Source organism: Leiobunum rupestre, chromosome 5 (assembly GCF_980474605.1).
Source record: "Leiobunum rupestre chromosome 5, qqLeiRupe1.1.hap1, whole genome shotgun sequence".
NCBI classification, from domain to species: Eukaryota; Metazoa; Arthropoda; class Arachnida; order Opiliones; family Sclerosomatidae; genus Leiobunum; species Leiobunum rupestre.
In genome coordinates this window covers 8,513,761-8,532,723 of record NC_143388.1, presented here as the reverse complement: position 1 = coordinate 8,532,723, position 18,963 = coordinate 8,513,761, and the positions used below count along the sequence as shown (strand labels likewise).

The window sequence follows — 18,963 nt, the reverse complement described above, 5'->3', positions numbered from 1 at the left end:
ATTAAACCCTTTTACAGAACAAGTTTATCAGTTAAATATAATACGAAGCAAATTTTAATGAAAGAAATATCTACAGAGGCTTTTTGGAATTACTCGCTTACGAAATACTTGCCGCATCTTTAACGCTCATTTTATTTCAACACTCGCCCTTGATGAAGATACCGTAGATATCTGGTAGTGGACGACTCGTTCACTTCCTGTTGACGTTGTGACGCATACCACATGAAAAAGACCAATGCCGTCCAATTTCCAATATCATATAATGACTCGCACACCCAAGAAATCATTGACTGCGTTAGAAATCGTAGATATCCAAATATCCACACCAAATGTATTTACAAGAAGCAAAAACCTTACCATCAACAAAGCACAGAGAGCCACTTGACTAACCGCCACCTCTTAAAGCAATTAACGTTAAATTATCTCCTTTGAATTAACAGAACTATATATAGGTCGTTAAGAAAGTGGACCACCCACAGGGTCTACCCTTTAACCCTCTAATCTCGGCTGACTGCGCTAAAACAAGATTTAACCTTTAAAAAATACCAGATTAGGCCTTCATAAATTCATTAATAAAAAAAGACTTTATTACCTATTATGCTTACGATGCCTGTCTTAATTTCAGTGAATCTAAGCAGCTATCGGTGGTTCTGTGGTAGAGCGCTCGACTGCCAAGCCGAATGGTCTGGGTTCGAAACTTGGGTGGCGCATTTGTTTTTAATCAATAGAGAAACGCTAAATTAGAATTTCTTCGATGCAATAATTTCAATTTCAATTCTATTTCAATTAAACCAAAATTTCGTACTCTATTAAATACGCTTCCGATAAAGCTGAAGGTCTAATTTTCAATAAGGCGTAACAAGTGTCGGTGGTTCTGTGGTAGAACGTCCGCCTGTCAATCAGGAGGTCTCGGGTTCAAATCCCGCCCGATGCGATCGCAAATTGATACTAAGACGAATACCGTGTACAACTGGTGGAAACCCTGCCATTGGACGTTGAGAGGTAGCATTACACTCAGCACTCGGTCCGTCCCAAAGTGATTAAGAAGAAGTTGGAGAGAAAACGCCCATATAAACACAACAGACTCAACATGCACATCCATCAGAACACAAACACAACAAATTCAACACTCACAACCTACGCATAAACATTACAAAAACCGTAATACACCAAACCGTCACGACGGTGAGCGAAAAAACACCATCCAAACCAAACCGCAAATGCATCCGTTAACGCTCACCGTCACACGGTGGTTTTGCCAACCCTTTGAGAAACTGCGTACGCAGTGATTACACTTTGCACCGAAAATGCGAACGCGTTCGCAGTCCTGACAGACAGACCCACCCACAGACCCACCCACAGACAGACACGGTCGTTGTATAACCCCTCCTAGGGGACTTTGTCCCCTCGGAGAGGTAAAAAATCCACGTGTCTATCTACGCCAAGGGCTAATAATAATATCATATTTATAACAGGAAGCTTAAAACACATTCCAAAATACAATTTTGAAAATTATAATGTGTTTTAGGATTAAATAATATGAAAAATAAAGAATTAATATAAACAATATATTAACCTTAGTTAAATATGGAATTCAGAAAACCTTCCAGGCCTAATAATATTATAATATTTTTGAACAGGAAGCTTAAAACACATTCCATAATACAATTTTGAAAATTATAAGGTGTTTTAGGATTAAATAATAAAAATATATTTCATCCAAGGTTGGAGTCCCGAAGCATTCAGTAAAATTAAATCACTAGTTTTCGCCAGATGACGCTTTCGGCGCCTTAGCCTTATTTCGAACTTCTAAACGCGGGAGTAGCGAGTAAGTGGACCCTCCCAAATCCCAAGCGCCCCAACCTGTGTAGATTCTATCATGGACACTGTATCTACAGTGTCCATGATTCTATAAACCGTGGTATTAGCCTAGCCGATTATTTTATTTTTATTTTTAAAGAAGTGAAATGTAAAATGAAGCCTGCGTATGGATGCGTACTTATTTTCGAATCTTTATTCCCGATGTATTAGTTTTAGAAATTCGCTATATAAGGTATTTTTCTTCCAAAACGTCTTTTGAAAAAACTAATTATACGGAGGTTAATACTTATCTCTTAAAGAGCATATTATAAACTTTTGAGATACAATATTTTGTTGTTAAACGCTATAGCAAATTACTCTTTTGTAAGAGCCTTAGGAGTGGTGTCACGAACACTCGCTTCAAGAAGTATTTAAAAACCTCTAGACAGAATCTAATTATAGACGAAACGTATACGCTCCATTCAATAAATACGCCAAAAAAGTTAGTTCAAACTTCGTAAGCTACTACCGGTCCGTCCAACAACCTTATCTTAAAACTTCCGTGTCAATGCCAGCGACTCAACCAGCAACAAAAATGATAAGAGCAAAGTGTCTCTTAATTTTTCCCTTCAAATGCTCGACTTACGAAGCCCGTCGGAGGCTTAAACTTCACCGTCTCTCCACTTTCCACCGCGCTGTCAGTTAACGCTTCTACGGTGAGCCCCGATTTTTAGGCGCTTCCGAAAAAGGTCGACTCAGACGTCAAGCAAAAATCAGCCTTAAGGTTATACTTCCCCGCTCGGCGGCATCTTCTCCAACAGCACCAACTGGTGGAAAGGCTTATTAACAGGTCGAGGCGTTGCCACGGTAACCGTTACCCTTTGAAACTCGCCCCCTCTCTCTCCCTCGCCGCCCACTTCGCCCACCCGTAGGAGGAAATGGAACGAACCGGAAACAAGTTATCCGTGGGCTGGCGGCCATTTCTTACCTTGAAAGATTCCTAAACGATGCTTTGTGTCACAGGCCATATTTATCGTCGATAAGAAACTGGGCTGCCGCTTTCCGCCGCTGCGCTGAGGTGGCGCTGAAATCGGTTTTGTTCGGAGGCGAGACGTTTCATATTTATCCTTTCCCTCTGAAACAGATAAGGTGTCTCGATAAGTAAAAAAGATGATTGGTTTTCCCAGAAATGGATTTACTCCCACTTTGGCCTCTTTCTATTTTAAGGAGATATCGGACTGCTTATTAAGAGTGTGTTAGATTGTTGGAACATACACTTCACTTCGCCATCGAAATGTATCATCTTTCGAGAGAAAGACAATCTTTATTCGAGATTGATTCGTTTTCAAAACGGGATTTGTTTTATCTAGCGTTTATAGATGAAGAACTGTATACTCAATCAAATAACAAAATTTGGTTATTGCATTTTTGGAAATTTCAAGTAATTATTGGGATACAATTTCGCATCAAGGGTGTGGAAATTTAATCCATATACAATCTATGATCATAAGTAATATCTATTCTCACAAGTATGTCACAGGAGTAAATAAATGTTTCTATAAAATTAAATTAATAAAAATTGGAAATACAAAATGTGGTTCTTACGTCACAAGGCAGAGTGTTTTTAGTATAGTCTAGAAAATACGATATTATTTGCGACTATAAAATGTTTTGTTATGAGGCTAATGTAATAGGTTCATTAAAACAAGAAGGTGACCTATTAATAAATAGAAATTGGATTTTTTACACTGACGCCAAAATGTAGTGAAGTATATTGGCACTGGGTTGTGTGACATGTGACATTAAACTGTGTCACAAATGTCCTACTGACGTACTTATGTTACTTATACTATTTTGAATAATCAACGAAGTCACTAAGGCTATTAAAAGTAACATATAGTGTAACGAAATTCAATTAAAAACAGGACTTTAAATGGTTTCAAAACAAAATTAATTTGATATGTCCTATACATCTTTTCAATAACCAATCAAAAAGGCTAACGCAAATAAACAAACAAACAAAGGACGGTCCCTGGCGGCATTGGCCCTTAATAAACCCTAGAGACTTTATATACAAGTCCATCTAAAAGGATTTTATCCAAATTCCTCTTAGTGTCTCTCGCAGCCGTCGACTTCATATACATTGAGGAAATAGAGCCATCAGGAACGGTCTTTGTACTTTTTAAAACCAAAGACAATAATTCTGTCCTTAAATTCCGTTAGCGAGTGAAGGAAATGACAACCAATCGATTTCCTATCGCGTCTTCCCTTTTCTTGTTACACTGACCGACCCCAAATCGCTTCGGATTTCCTTTTTTCGCAGGCAGTTCAGTAGTCAAGCAGTTATTGCCTTTGACGCGTTTCGTATGTAGGCCGACGCGAATCTTATTGGGAGTTACATATTTTAAAATGAAACTGTCAATTTTAGGAAAAGCTTTCAAAATATTCTGCCCAAGTTAAGCGCTTCTTACGCCAAATCGTTTAATCCGCGATAAAATCAATTCGTCAATGTCAAAGTCACGATTGTACGTGTATGACGAAATTTGACTGTACAATTCTAAAGATCACCGACTGCGGGTTTGGACATCATACGAAATATCCGTAACCAAATGTAGTCATATTTACATTTTATATTTCTAAATATTCAGCAGTGATACCTTGTATACTTTGGCATATTCTCTTTTATTGAAAACTGTAACTAGCCTGCCAAGGTAAATTATAGACTGGATGGATACTTTGGTACATTATATACTGGATGGATGTAGTAAGACATATTATATACTTTTGGTATGACCGATCTTTTTTCTTATATCTTTGATTAGGAACGAGAGTATGTATAAGCTTTCTATTCACGGACAGTGCAGAACTGCAGCTCGAGTCTGATATGGTAGCGATAAATTTCGCTCAAGGTAAAAAAAAAGAAAGTTCTTGTACGGACAGGGGCCCAGTAAACCCGGCAATTTAACCCAAATTTCCGGAGAACGAGCAGTAGCCGAAACCATCTTCGAGAAGGACCTTTTTATATTTCGGATTTCTGGCAAGACTCACGGGCCACCGGGTCGCCAATGCCCTTCGACTCCTCAAAACCCCCGTCGCGCTCCAAATGCTTCTAAGCGCCCTAAACACGAGATTCGATTTACAGTCACCATCAGCTATGAAGTACACGGAATGTACCCAGTCGTTTCGTTTGGATTGAAGTGTCGAGTGAGATTGGGGATGTACCCTTAAAAGCTTTTATCCAGCATCCTTTTTGGTAGGTTCATTTTTTCTATGTCCGAGGGAAAAGAAGGGAAACTACAAGGTTTTCCAGTCCAGATAAGACGCGGAAAAATGCTTTTCACGGGCAATACTTCTGCTATTGCGAAGCTGAAAGCGCTCGAAGCGACGTTGCGAGTCTTGGGACTGCGGAGAGGATAAGACGTGCTCCGAATCAACAAGTAGCTTCGACCAAATAGGTTTTCTCGAAATTATTCAAATTGGAATTTAGTAAAATATGTACCCCTTAACGTAGCTTGATCACGAATAGTTTTATACGCTTCCAAAGACAGAAGGACAACGGAGGGTTTCGGAAATACTCCTTAAAACAAAAGCTAAATAGGGAAGAATGTCTTCCACTTGGATGGGTTAGCGAGAGGAGCTATTTTATGGAAAGAGGTTGCGCTCCCATCTCCCTATTATCTCCTTCCAGCGATTTAATCAAAAAAGTAATTCGTTTCTTTTTGAGGCCAAAGAAAAAGCAAAAAAATTAGCTTGTATGTAATTACAAAATTACATTTTACAATTTTTTACGCGGTTAATTCTTTCTGTTGCTAAAATATATCAAATATTAAATAAAACTATAAAAATTCAAATAATTGCCCAAACATGCCTAAAATTTTTAACTAGATATCTATAGAAGAGCACAATTATTTAAAAAATATTTAAATTGCCTACTTAAATATTGACCTTCAAACAGTGGCGGATGCATATGGAGGCGCGGGTACCCCCCCCCCCCCCTGGAGTTTTTTTCTGTATCCGCCACTGCCTTCAAACCTTTATCTCGGAAACATTCTAACAACTTATAATAAAAATAACTACTATGAACATTGAGATCTCGACCTTCAAATCTCCATCTTTGGAATAGATGTTAAAATAAGATGGGGGTAAAATTTTTAACCGTTGCTGCTCCTTCAAATCTGGACGCTATCGAGGGAGGGAACACAGGATTGTCTGATGTTTGAGCATGCGCAGCGATCGTTTCTTTGCCTGTTGCTGAGAAAACCATATCTATGGTAGACGTAAATCACGGTCCTTCGTGGCGCCATCTAAGTACACTGACCGTTATATGTCGGAAATAAAGGCTTGAGTAAATGCTCGTTTAACTAGAAATTTAGCCCTAACTTTGAGCACGTTCAATTAAAATGCAAAATTATTAATTGAATGAATAATGGAAAACGCTGGAATTGACCTCAGTGACTATTGAAGTCGCGAAGCGATGATGATGGCAGCCATGCCGTCAAGAAATCTTCCCCTTTTTTTCAAAGGAATTTATTTTACCATCTGTTGGAAAACACGTAAACCACGGTGGAATATATGGTCAGCTCAAGACTTTCAATACATATCCGTTGACATCATGGTCGAATTTACCGATGTCAATTGAGGGGGAGGAAATACGTCCCCTGCGTTTAGGTTCGTAGACAAGGGGGGGGGGGGAGGGCTTGTGCATTCCAAACCACACCTTATGCGTAAATTTGACTGTACTAAATTTTCAGCCCCTAGTCAAAAGAGTCAAAACCCACTTGGAACTTTTATTTAGTTGGCATCCCTCTTGACGAATTCCTGACTACGCCACTGCCTGCGTGGGTTTAAAAGCGTCAGTAGTAGGGCTGTGCGAGTAGTGGTTTTATGCAATCGAGTCGGGTATCGAGTACGAATTTTGTTTTCGTCGAGTATTCGAGTTGGGTAATATTGACTTCGGGTCGAGTAATCGAGTACTTGATTATGGGGATATTTTCTCTTATTCGAGTCAAGTAATTCAGAAAAAACCTCGAGTAATATTTTATCGAGTCGTGTTATCGAGTACTTGATTAGGAGTTGGTTTTATTCAAGTAATTATGAAATTAAATTTAAAATAATATAATATAAACTAACTTTCAATGCTGAAAAATATTCCTTTAATTTAAATGAACCACAGTTTCCACAACTTTAGTAACCTTATAGTGACTAGTGGGATATAAAAGACTAGAATACTATAGGCTATTACGCTAATTATACATACATTTTTTTAAATTATTAATGTACCGTCTTAGGAAGTTTATACTCCTTAGTCCTATTGCCGGCCGACAACTTAACTCGTGAAGAGACATCAAAGTGACACTCCAAATCAAAACTAAAACTTAATAATATTGTTTGGAGAAAAACCACGCAGACGCACTACGTATTAAAAACCGAGTTAAAAACCGTTATCCATCCTCAAGGTCATTCAAAGTATTTGTTGTTGTTATAATTTAGTTATAAGTTTACACAATAATGATTAACCATTTCAGCATAAACGAAAGTGTTTTATTTATTTACATAAGTCTAGTGAAAAACTAGGTATAGCGGATCTGATGTGTACGCTGTAAATATTTTAAAACAATACTAAAGTGGTTTTTCATGCATTTATTCCCAACACCCATCCTGGATCTTTGATCCCTAATTTCGCCAGGTGAATATGCATTTTCTGAGATTGAACTATCTTTGTTAATTGATCAGTCAAGTTCCATTCTGATGTTACGTAGCAGGGGCGTAGGAACCGGAAGGGGCAGGGGGGGCAATGCCCCTCCCTATAATTTTGCTGGGAGGGGCAACTAATGTTATTGCCCCCTCCAACCTTTGGTCAGTTGAAATCTTCAAAAGGCTCAAATTATCATTTTAAAAGCATATACAGTTTATAGAACCTCAACTGTGTTTAAATTTCAGTCTTTTCCCGCCAATTTACATAGTAGTAACAAGTACACATGCATTCGGAGAAGCTACACTCCATTAAAAATTAAAAACCATTCTCCAGACCCCTTTTCGTTTATCTTTGCCCCCTCCAACTTCTAGAACGTTCCTACGCCCCTGTTACGTAGTACAATTTTATTTTGTTGTATTCGATTTAGTCCATGTCTCTGACGTGGAACATTCTTAAAGCAATATGTTTCGACCTGTCCGAGGTCTTAGGATTTTCCGCTAATTTGATAGTTCCTTGATTATCAATTTTTATTGGAATTGTATTTCCAAAAAATTCATTTTGTTGAATTTCTTCCAATAAGTTCTTTATCCAAGTGCATTTCTTAGCAACTTGACTCAGTGCGATAAATTCTGATTCAACTGTGCTTAAAGGAACGCCTCGTTGTTTCCTGCTAGCCCAGCTCACGATGGTTCCCTCCAATTATGTAATGGTATAGCCGCTGAATGACTTTCGGTCATTAATATCTGAGCCCCAATCGGCATCTGTGTAAACCTCGATCGGTTTCCCTGTTTTCTTAAATTCCAGCACGTATCTACTAGGCGTTGAGAAAGTAACTAGTTGATAAATAACGTATGACTAACAATTTTAAGAGCATTTATTAAGTTCTCAAGTACAACTCAAGATGACGTAAGCCAAGGCCCGATCGTCAAGTAAGAAGAGACAATTCATTATTACACAGTAGAATAATAGAAGAGAGTCCGAATACGACCTTGAGTCTAAGTGTGAAATGGAACTCACGAAGAATAAATTTCGAAGGAAAAACATTTAAAGCGCGAAATTTTAACGAGTACGGAAGAATATATGCAAAGATAATTTGGATTTTTTTTAACCTACACTAAAACTAACATGGGAGATGAATATAAGGTAGAGAAGCTCCATGACAAAAATTAGAGACATTGGTCGATGAGGGCCCAAGGACTTCTCGGAGTTAAAGGTTGTTGGTTAGCATTAGAGCCAGGATACGGAGAAGATATGACTGAAACACAAACAGCCTTGGACCATAAAGCTAAATCTATCATCTACATGATTGTAAATGATCAAGGGTTGGACGACATAGCAGACTGTGAAAGAGCTGCAGAAGTATGGTCGACGCTGAAACAAATACATACGAGATTTGACACATGGCATTGATTGTTACTTTTGAAATATTTCGTCAACACGGCAAAGAAAGACAATGAAAGCGTCGGAGATTACTTGGCTAGGAGAAATGCCTTATACCACAAAGTTAAAAACGCAGGATTCTCATTTGATGAAATGGCTTTAGCAGGGTTTGCAGTGCTAGGTTTACCAAAGGAATACGAATACATAACCGGTTATAATTTAGTTATAAGTTGACACAATAATGACTAACCATTTCAGCATAAACGAAAGTGTTTTATTTATTTACACAAGTAGAAAAAGGAGTGAAAAACTAGGTACAGCGGATCTGATGTGTACGCCGTAAATATTTTAAAACAATACTAAAGTGGTTTCTCATGCATTTATTCCCAACAGCTGTTTGTACGTAAGTAGCTTACTCTTCTAGCATGAAGGGGATTGGAAAAAGGCTCAAAATTGAATCAACATAGTTATTGTTCCTAAGTATAAAAAATACTTTGTAAAACGAATAGCATTATAAAAACAAATAGCAAATTATGTCAAAAAAAACTATCGAGATTCTTCTTATAGTTTAAAAGATTGATTTCCACACGATAATATTATTTTCTAAGCTCCGTTCAAAGGAGTCACAAAAACCCACCGGAGAACAATAGAACTTTAAGACGAAGCGAGAAGAAGAACAAGAAAAAATGACATCTTGATGACTCCATTCCAGTTGCCCTTTCTTTGCCATTTCTTTATATTAAACGGAAGTTCACTGAAATATCCGGAACATGAAACGCTCTTTGCTCCGTTGAGTTTCCTTATTTTTAAATCCATATCATCTAAAAAAGATGACTGTATGGGAATCATAGACCCATTACCTTGGTTGCTTTCGTTTTTCACTGGGATCCTTTTCTTACGGTGTGACCGTGACAGTACATATATGCCAATGGGTTTGCTGCTTATACTTTGGAGGCCCAAGAAAAAGATTTAAGAATTATTACGATAAAGTAGACTATTAGTCTTTTTTTAGCCTATTTTCTCCAACGGAAGTGAAAAAAAGAGAATAGAGAAAGTCTATTAAGACGCCACACTTGATGAATCGTCTGTTTAATCCGAGCCTAATTTATGCTTCTTTTATATCTTTATTACCCCAGCGTAACTTAGATACTTTTATGGGTCTAAAATGGATGGACATTTCCTGTAGGGTAATATTTAACATTCAGGGAGGGAGTTTTTTTTGCCTTGTTTTTGTAAAATTTTATATTCATTGTAGCATAATGTTACCTCTTTTTTTCTTCAATATTATGGCATATCTAATAGCTTACGTATTGTTGAAGACTATCTGGATAACAACTCACTTATTTGTTTACATTGAACGACAACATTGTCCCTAGAAGCAACATTGTATCTTCAAAGACGGGTTAAGAAGTATGTTTTATCTGCCTCATAATTTGTAAAATTCATCTGAATTTAAAATTTTGATTTCCCAAATAAGGCTACCAGATTTCTTTAACCAGGCCCTGACATCATCTCTCCGGAGACAACACTGACTTCATAACCAAAATTATCTTCAGACAAAACACGCTTTTATAATTAAGGGTAATTAGTAGGATCATAGATCTATAATGTGACCCAAAAGTATAACATTTTCTATAATTAATAGCTATATACTACTATACATGTATACTAGTACTTCCAACGGTCATCTGATCAAGTTATTCAGATCTATGAAAATTATCAGCTATAGTCGGAGTAAGTTTATTTTTATATATTACTCCCCTTACAAAGCAATCTGATCTAGAATTTTATATCATTCATTATCCCAAATAACTAATTTGCTATAAGTCAGTTACCTGGACAATATTCTGACTAATAATTTTAAGTATATTATGAAAAGCTAATCAAAATAAACAGGAACAAAAATTTCAAAAGTTGAGCTACGTTCACACGGAAGCGGTAGAAATCGGTCTGAATCGGTTTAAAACGATTTAGCCCGATTCACACGACTCTATAACCGCGTTCACACTAGAGACTTTGGAAACGTTTTAAAACGGTTGAAAAAGTTCAAATTGTAAAATCTTGGTGTCGAATGTATTTATTGTATGTCTATTAATACAGTTGACCCCGAAAATGTTTAATTTGATCTTTCGAAACCGTTTCAAACGTTTCCAAAGTGTGTAGTGTGAACGCGGTTTTTCAGAAAGTTTTGAATCGATTTAAATCGATATCAAGGTAAAGTGTGAACACGGCTTAATTTAATCGGGGAATAGTTAAAAACGATAACGGTGATGCATCTGCTCACAATCGGTCAGTTTACAAAGAATTCAGATTAATTTCGGAATTAAACGATTTGGTTTACATTTTGAACCATATAGTATCTGATCAGATAATATTCGAACGTAAATGCAGATAATCTGATTGATCGTAATAATTTCATCGGATCAGATATCGCAACTGATAACTGATAAACAGTTGGATGTAGTATACCGACTTATGGTCTTAAGTGGTATCTGACCAGATCTAAACTGTGCCATCAAAATTTTTTTCGGATACAAAACGAAATCGCCAAAAAATACGCCGATATTTTCAGGGAAAAAGTGAAAAAATTTCTCGATTTCCAGTTCGGTTCGGAAGACTTTTCATCGAGGGTATACATTCCGGCGCCTGGCATTACATAAACGACGCGAAAACGATTAGTTCCGGGAAAAGTCGAAATTCCGCCAATTCAGCTCCGATTTCGGACAATCAATCTCGAAAGTCGGATCAAAAGTGCGTCCCTGCCCACAACTCTCCATCCTTTTCTCCTTTCGGGCCTAGCGTCTCAAGCTTGCCAAAATTAAATTGCTTCAATCGCGCGAGAGTCGTCCGTAAAAATGTGCCGAGCAACGAAATGGATTTTTAATGTATCAACGCACGCCGCTTGGAGCGTGAGCTTCGTTTGCCAGAATAATTGCTAGTTCCGGCATAATGGCTTTTTAATCCTGTTTATCGTAGCGTGTCGCTGAGAGAAAGGACCAGACCCGATCAAGGTTCTCGATCCCCGTTAAGCCTTTGTTATTATTAAAATAAAGCGAGACGCGATGATTATAGCCGCATTTCACTTTCAAAGCAGCCACCGATATTATCATGGAAATATTTCTCGTTCCTAGATGAGGTTAATTTAAATGTTCTGACAATGGAACGGGGATTTCAGCGCGGGATTAACCTCAGGCCACGGACACACAAAAAAAATGTTTGCGTAGTTTATTAATACGCAAGTTTCAATATTGCCTTACGTAAGCGCAATTGGGCGAAATAGAATGAATCGCGGGATTAAATATATGTAGGGGCAAGGTCATAGCTACGTCACCGATGACGTCACCTTTGGCTTTGTTGTGGATATTAACATTATTATTGACATAATTCCACGCGTAATATTTTTAATAACCGAATATTAAAACTAGCCTATTGAATTATGTTCGTTGTATTTCCCACTTAATGAAATATGAACTATCATCGAGAGCCAAATTCCGTACATCAAAATTTCAAAATCAGCCTAAAAAACAAGAAATCAACACGGAATCTTGCACTGAAACCTCAAAATCAGTTTCAGATTTTTGAAAATCCCTTTTGCAAAATGTGCAAATGTCGGACCCGTCGACTTCGATACTTAATTATTTCACATTTTTTACTAAAATTACTCCGGAAAAAAAATTTGTGAAAAGTAAATTATAAAATTTTTGTACTTTTAAGTTTTTCGAAACCTCTTGGTGCCCCTTGTAGGCTTGGTGCGCTAGGCCTATTGGATAATCCGGCCCTGCTAGCGCTAGTTAGAGAACGTTTCTTCGATTTAGTTTCTACTTGGTCTCTTTTCTCAAAGTCTAGTGGTTAAAGATGTTAATATTTGACGTCTATAGTACAAACAGCAGCCCTCGACCGCTTTCAGAACTTTTTAGTTTCGTCCGCGAGCCTCTTTCAGAGTACCAAAGATTCTTCCAGTTTCTAAGCTCCGCTATACGGCCATTTCCTATGGGGATATCTCTGAAAAGCGCTTAGTAGCAGAGCGGCGTGGAATCAGCGCCCCCTGTTGATTTAAGTTAACGAGGCGTTTCTCCCGGGAGAGTGATAACGAACAAACGACACCGACGCGACTACTTAAGATGCGCGTGAACGCTGTTCTAGATTGTTTCCACAGTTATTAAACTAATGGATAGTTTCTTTCCCAATTACCCGTGTTTTAAAGGTGATTCGGCTTTAGACAACTTCCGATCGAAAAAGAGTGCGCGAAACGGAGATACACGAATGGATTCCTTTGGAATTTAAGACATAGGAAACGTGCTAAGCCAATGCTTTTAATTTTTAAGTGACTTTCAGACTGTTTTCGGTGGGTACAAGGATTAAAAAAAAAATTTTTTAATGTCATCAGGGCCGGATTTACCACAAGGCACATTTCGCATAGTGCCTAGGGCCTACGAATATTTTAAGGCTTACGAAGGATGTAAAGAAATTTCTATGACTATTTTTAAAAAAATTCAGAAAAAGCTACTAGGGCTTACGAACACAAAACCCCACCCCAGAATGGCATCTTTTGGGCGTGGTCTTGTACACTAAGCACTTTAGAGCGAATAAACTTACACTAGGATTTAGTTCAATCTGGGGAACAACTATTGGGGACAAAACTAAGCAATATTATTAGGGTTGATAGGTCTTCCAGTTTTATTTTTGCCTTAATTTACCCCAAAAACGTTTACTTTTATTACTTCTTCACGTTTTAAATAGCTCTCCATTAGTCCAATGAGATGGTTTTCCTCAATTCTGGGACAACTAGCGAAACTCGGTGAATTTTCTTAATCTTGGATACCATAGAACTTAAAAGCAATCGGCTGAAGATTATCGGAACTAAAACAGCACATGGGAATTATCATTTTCCAAGAAGTCATCATATATCAACCAAAAACAACAGATTTAAATTTGGCGGGTGTGAATAGCCAACACAGACAATGCCAGCAAAACGACAAAATAATACTCCTTATAAAAAGGACTTGATCTAATGTTCAATTTTGAAATCAACCAGAATCAAGACACATCCTGTTTGAATTAAATTTTGTTTGGATCAAATCGGAATACAGTTGAATTTCGTACATTGTAATTGGTTCAAATATAACACATTTTGGATGTTAATTTTCGATTAAATTTTATTCACTATTTTCGTCATAGTTGACAGTTATCGCTTAATTGCTATAATTTTAGTCGCCCTTGTACAAGATGACGTCGGATTTCAAACAAATAAATTAAGTCACATCTGTGACCATAGCAACACAGCACATTTCATTTCACCAACTAGCACAGCGATTTTCCAGCTAGTTGGATAGTAGAACTCTTAATAAGTCAATTAACTAAACAAACAAGCAAAATTATGGTAAAGGTAAACATTATCAATTCTATACGTAAAGAAGAAGCACGCTGTATATTTTAAGGTATAAATAATTAATCTTTATACCTTTTACGTCAATTATAAGGTCTCATTACCTTAACGCTACCACAGCTACACCCTAACGAAATCAACTAATTAAGCAAGGTCAACTTTGAACAGATATCACGACACAATTTTTTAGGACAACTGTTCTTTACTATCGGAACTAAAAAACTTCGAATAGAGAAAATCGGGGATAATATTTCATAAGCGTTTTGCTACTCATTAATATTCGCCACCTGTATCATTCGACGGAGTGCCTTGGGACCCGCGGGAGAAGTTTGGAAAGAGGTACAGAGAGCAGCCCTTGTTTCTTCCCTGGCACCTGAGGTTGTAAACCCGTTCCCTGGGAAACACGCCCTCAATTTTGGCCCATTCTTTCCGATCCCGGGCTCTCGCGTGGCCGACAACGCATTACCAAGGACGTAAATCGATTTACAAGGATATGCTAATTAAATTACGCTCCAACTAACTCGAGACTTAAACACAGGCGGTATTCGTTTACATATTTTTCTCCTTTAATGCACCGATCTGCGTCCTTTCAAATAGAACCCCCCACCCAGCCCCGATTCGATGCGCCCAAAACCACAAAGACCATCGAGGATCCAGATTAAGTAGTGTAGAGTGCCGTCGGAATTATACGAGAAACAATATTAAATATCCCTGTTTAATGGGAATTAGAGGACTAAATTGCGAGCATTCGTTTACGGTTATACGGGAAAAGGTCTATTCTAGGATAACGCGTTACCATTATAATTCATTGGTCTACTCTTACGGAAACAACTAATTGAATCAATTAATTACCTATTTTACAATTCTGCAATTAAAGAGGAGAATAAAGTGTTTTGAAATTAGTGGGTAGTAATTGTGGGAGCCTGTGACTTAATTTCTAAAACCCATTTCACACTCATCCAAATCTGCATTTCACTGTAGTAGGATATGAGCTTTCTCCAAGCTTGCGCATGCGGTGAGCTGTTTCGTAGAATCTTCTTTGAACGAATCATCTTCAACTAAACAAGGCTCGCGGAAAAGGCGCACGCGATAGAAATTTTCATAAGGCGGTAGGGATGGAGGCTCTTACAGACTTTTCAACATAAAAGTCCATCAACAGTGCTCTTAGTGGCAAAAACATGAAAACATCGAAAGTAATACTCCCATTAGCGCAATAGGATTTGTAAATGTCTGATTTATTCATAGACTTTTCTAAGAGGGACATATTATTGGGACATCACCGAATTACTAATTCAATATTAAATCCAGGTTATTTTCAGGTTTTTAATATTATATTAACTGTTTCGCAGTGTTAAAAATGTAAAGCTCCAAAGTAGATCGATTCCGGTCTAGTTCGTTCTACGGATTATCTATCAAAAGTATTCTTCTATAGAGATAGAGTTGTTAACTTGATATAAATTTCAAGTAGGCAACTACAATGTATAATAGACCTCATTATCCATTTGAATTTTTATAAGTAGAACAAGCCTAAAAATAACTGCGATCAAAACAATAAAAAATTAAATTCGAAACATTTCCCACTACTTTTACCTTTGCAAAATATGCCTTATATAACTGCAGCAAGAGTATGCATTGCCAAGGGTACAGAATAAACCCAATTTCGAATGCACCTATTAGAGACCGTGGCGGATTTGTTAATAGGCAGATTATGCTTCAGCCTCCGGGCCCAGAATTTGCAAAAAGGTGGGGCCTTGAAAGCCAGGCTCGGGGGTGGAATAATAAAGCTCAAGCCTAAGGGTTAAGTTGGATGTTAATCCACCTCTGGTTAGAGAGCTGCATTAAAAGTAGAAAAGTAACCATTCCCGCCCATTCCCGTTGAAACAATACACATTCCTATACCATAACCGTTTGAATATTTGTCTTCCAACCATTTGCATTCCATTTAAAATATATTTTCACATTCCCAACCATTACCGAATTTTCCATTCCCAATTCAAAGTATCGTGACCAGAGGGACAATCCATTCCCGACCATTACCGAACTCAAAATATCTTTTTCGTCAATTCCTTAACTAAAAAATAAGGTACTAATCTGGTCCCAGCCCATTCCCACGGTTACCGTGGTAACTGGTAAAAATCCGTTCCCACACAGCTCTCTAGAGCCTATAGTGAGGGGTGGGTAAACTTTATTTTCTTCCTCTGAGGATTTCGGGACAAAGATGGAGAGAGCAAAACAGGACCAGATGCGTTCATTCGCGTCAACGCCTTTAAGTGGAAAGTCTGGCCCAATCCATCAGATTTGAGGGAAAGAGAGAGGTGTTAAAAAGAAACTCAACAGGTTCGACGACACGGGTACAAAAACTATTTAAACAGAAGGGCATTTAAACCTTCGTATCGATCCCCAAATGGCCGCATTACGTCCGACCTACAAACACAAACAGCAAAGGGCATAGCAAAGAGGTGTTTGAACTTGCGGCGGGATTTTTGAATTTCGCCTATTATCTGTTGAATTCCTAAATGATCCTGCGCGTGTTACATTAATTTATTTTAGAAATGTCTATTGCGTAAATTTCAAAGTGATCAATAAATATTTAATGTATATTATTATTTTTAAGGTTTTTTTGTGTTTTTTTTTATTTAGTCGATTGGGACGTGTGGGACAATTCAGTCCTCTCGTCCATTTGATTAATCAGGACGAGATATGTGTAACGGCCACGCCAACGGGGGGATACGTGGGGACAGGGGTGAGGACACCCGTGGCGGAAGTATTCCGACCACCCGTTGGGGTATTTTTAAGGTTCATTGTAACGAATTTATAATATAATGTTCCTAAACAATCATCAAATCGCACGTTTATGTACGTCAACGTCGTAATCTCGGCATTACCCGTTCTATACTTACCCTGGACCCACCAAACGGAATTTTTTTTAGTTATGCCTAACTTGGAGTACTAAATTATTACAACCATTTTAAAATATTATGTTAATTAATTAATTAATTGTCACTTTGAATTCTAACGCAATAAACGGTATTTTCCAAAATTATATAACGCGCGCAGGTATACTTAACCATAAATAGGCCAAATTCGAAATTCCCGCCCCGATTTACCGGAAATACGTGCTAATATATTTCCACCAAATGCACTAGATATTTAGTCTTTCTTAACCGGCAACTGAGTATACTATAGAGGAGAGCAGCAGTAGGTGTTTCAAGCAAACAACATTAGCATAAGTGACTGAATTAAGTGGCTTACATATTTTGGGACGGGAAGGGGGAAGACACAAAACATATCTAATTCATAATACCAACATATAAAATATTTAATTTTTTTTATTTATTTTAAAAAGTATTGAATATAAAAATGTGATAGAGGGTTTTCATCATTTCGTCTTCTGTGCAATCACTGTTGAGAAATTGAGAATAAGCGAGTTTCAATAATCACACCGCCATCTATTGGCTTTACAAAAAATTATTAGAATGGTACTTTTTAATAACAAAGAGAAGCCTTAGCCGGGAGTAGTGGCTCACTCCTGTAATCCCAGGCGTCCGGGAGGCAGAGTTTGTGGATGGCCGTTTGAGGACGACCACCGATCCCCCAACGGGTGGTCGGAATACTTCCGCCACGGGTGTCCCCACCCTTGTCCCCAAGTATCCCCCCGTTGGCGTGGCCTTTACACATGCCTCAACCCTGATTAATCGCATAGCGGTTAGTGGACTGTATTGTGCCATCAATTCAAAAAAAGAGAAGCCTTAACTGACGTCATAGGTCACCGAGGTCACCGAGATCACGCTGAGGTATGATGTCAAAGTACCATCCTCATCTGCATTTTCGTTTAACTGCGAATGTGTCAGATATTTTGAAACTCTCTTATTATAACTCCGTTTCCTTAAATCAGAAAAATCAAATTACCTTAGAACTAGAAAATCGAATTGAAAATCATCGTATTTCATAGTCAAGGGGTGTTTTCGAGTGCTATTCAAGGTTAAACATATCTAGTCGACAAAATCAGATCGTAGACTTAGTCGCTATTACTATTCCAAATAGTAGGCTATGTGTGCATGGCCGTGCAGAGAGGGAGCAGGGGGACAAAATCCCCGGGGCCCGCGATGTCATAATTTGCCCCGGGGCCCGAAATGTCTCTGCACGGCCCTAGCTAAGTAGTCTATTGTTAGACTAGCTCTCATTAAATATTTGTAAGGACGGACACACTTTTGGGTCTTTAGTCGCTTTTGGTAATAGTGAAGGAATCTGTTGGCTCGCGTGGTATGAATGTCTTGCCCCCACCTTTCTGCGCATTGTAACCAGATAACCGGATTTAAAAGCGTTCTTTGTGTGAAGGGGCTTACCTTTTCGAGCATGAGTGCGATTGGGAACAACGCTAATAATCCGTTCAGCATGGTCAATCTCCCCAAGTACAATTAAATACCGGCTTTCTGTGCCGGAAACCAAAAATACGAGGGAAAAGAGTGAGGTTCAAAAAATATATTACGTCGCGCCGTTTCGGGATTCTAGGCGACAAAGAAAGGACTTCATAAAACTACTCTTTCTAAGAATACTATAATGGCAAAGTAGTAGTATAGTTTGACAGTCGTTATCGGATTACACACTATCGAATAAAAAATATGGAGTCGAAGGAGTATCTTGGACTCGCCGATAATTTTTTTTTATTTCCTCTGTTAACTCGAGTCTACCTCGAGATATT

The 18,963-nt window shown here is 38.0% G+C and overlaps 1 protein-coding gene across 3 annotated transcripts in view; it reads right to left on the bottom strand.

The window, feature by feature from the left end:
- The window catches only part of LOC149943490 (transient-receptor-potential-like protein), a 132,775-nt gene that overhangs the window by 88,227 nt on the left and 25,585 nt on the right, over window positions 1-18,963 (bottom strand). For all 3 annotated transcript variants that reach the window (XM_090174886.1, XM_090174887.1, XM_090174888.1), the window contains exon 2: window positions 2,789-2,935. The gene's annotated coding sequence lies outside the window, so the exon portion shown is untranslated. The remainder of the gene's footprint in view (window positions 1-2,788; window positions 2,936-18,963) is intronic.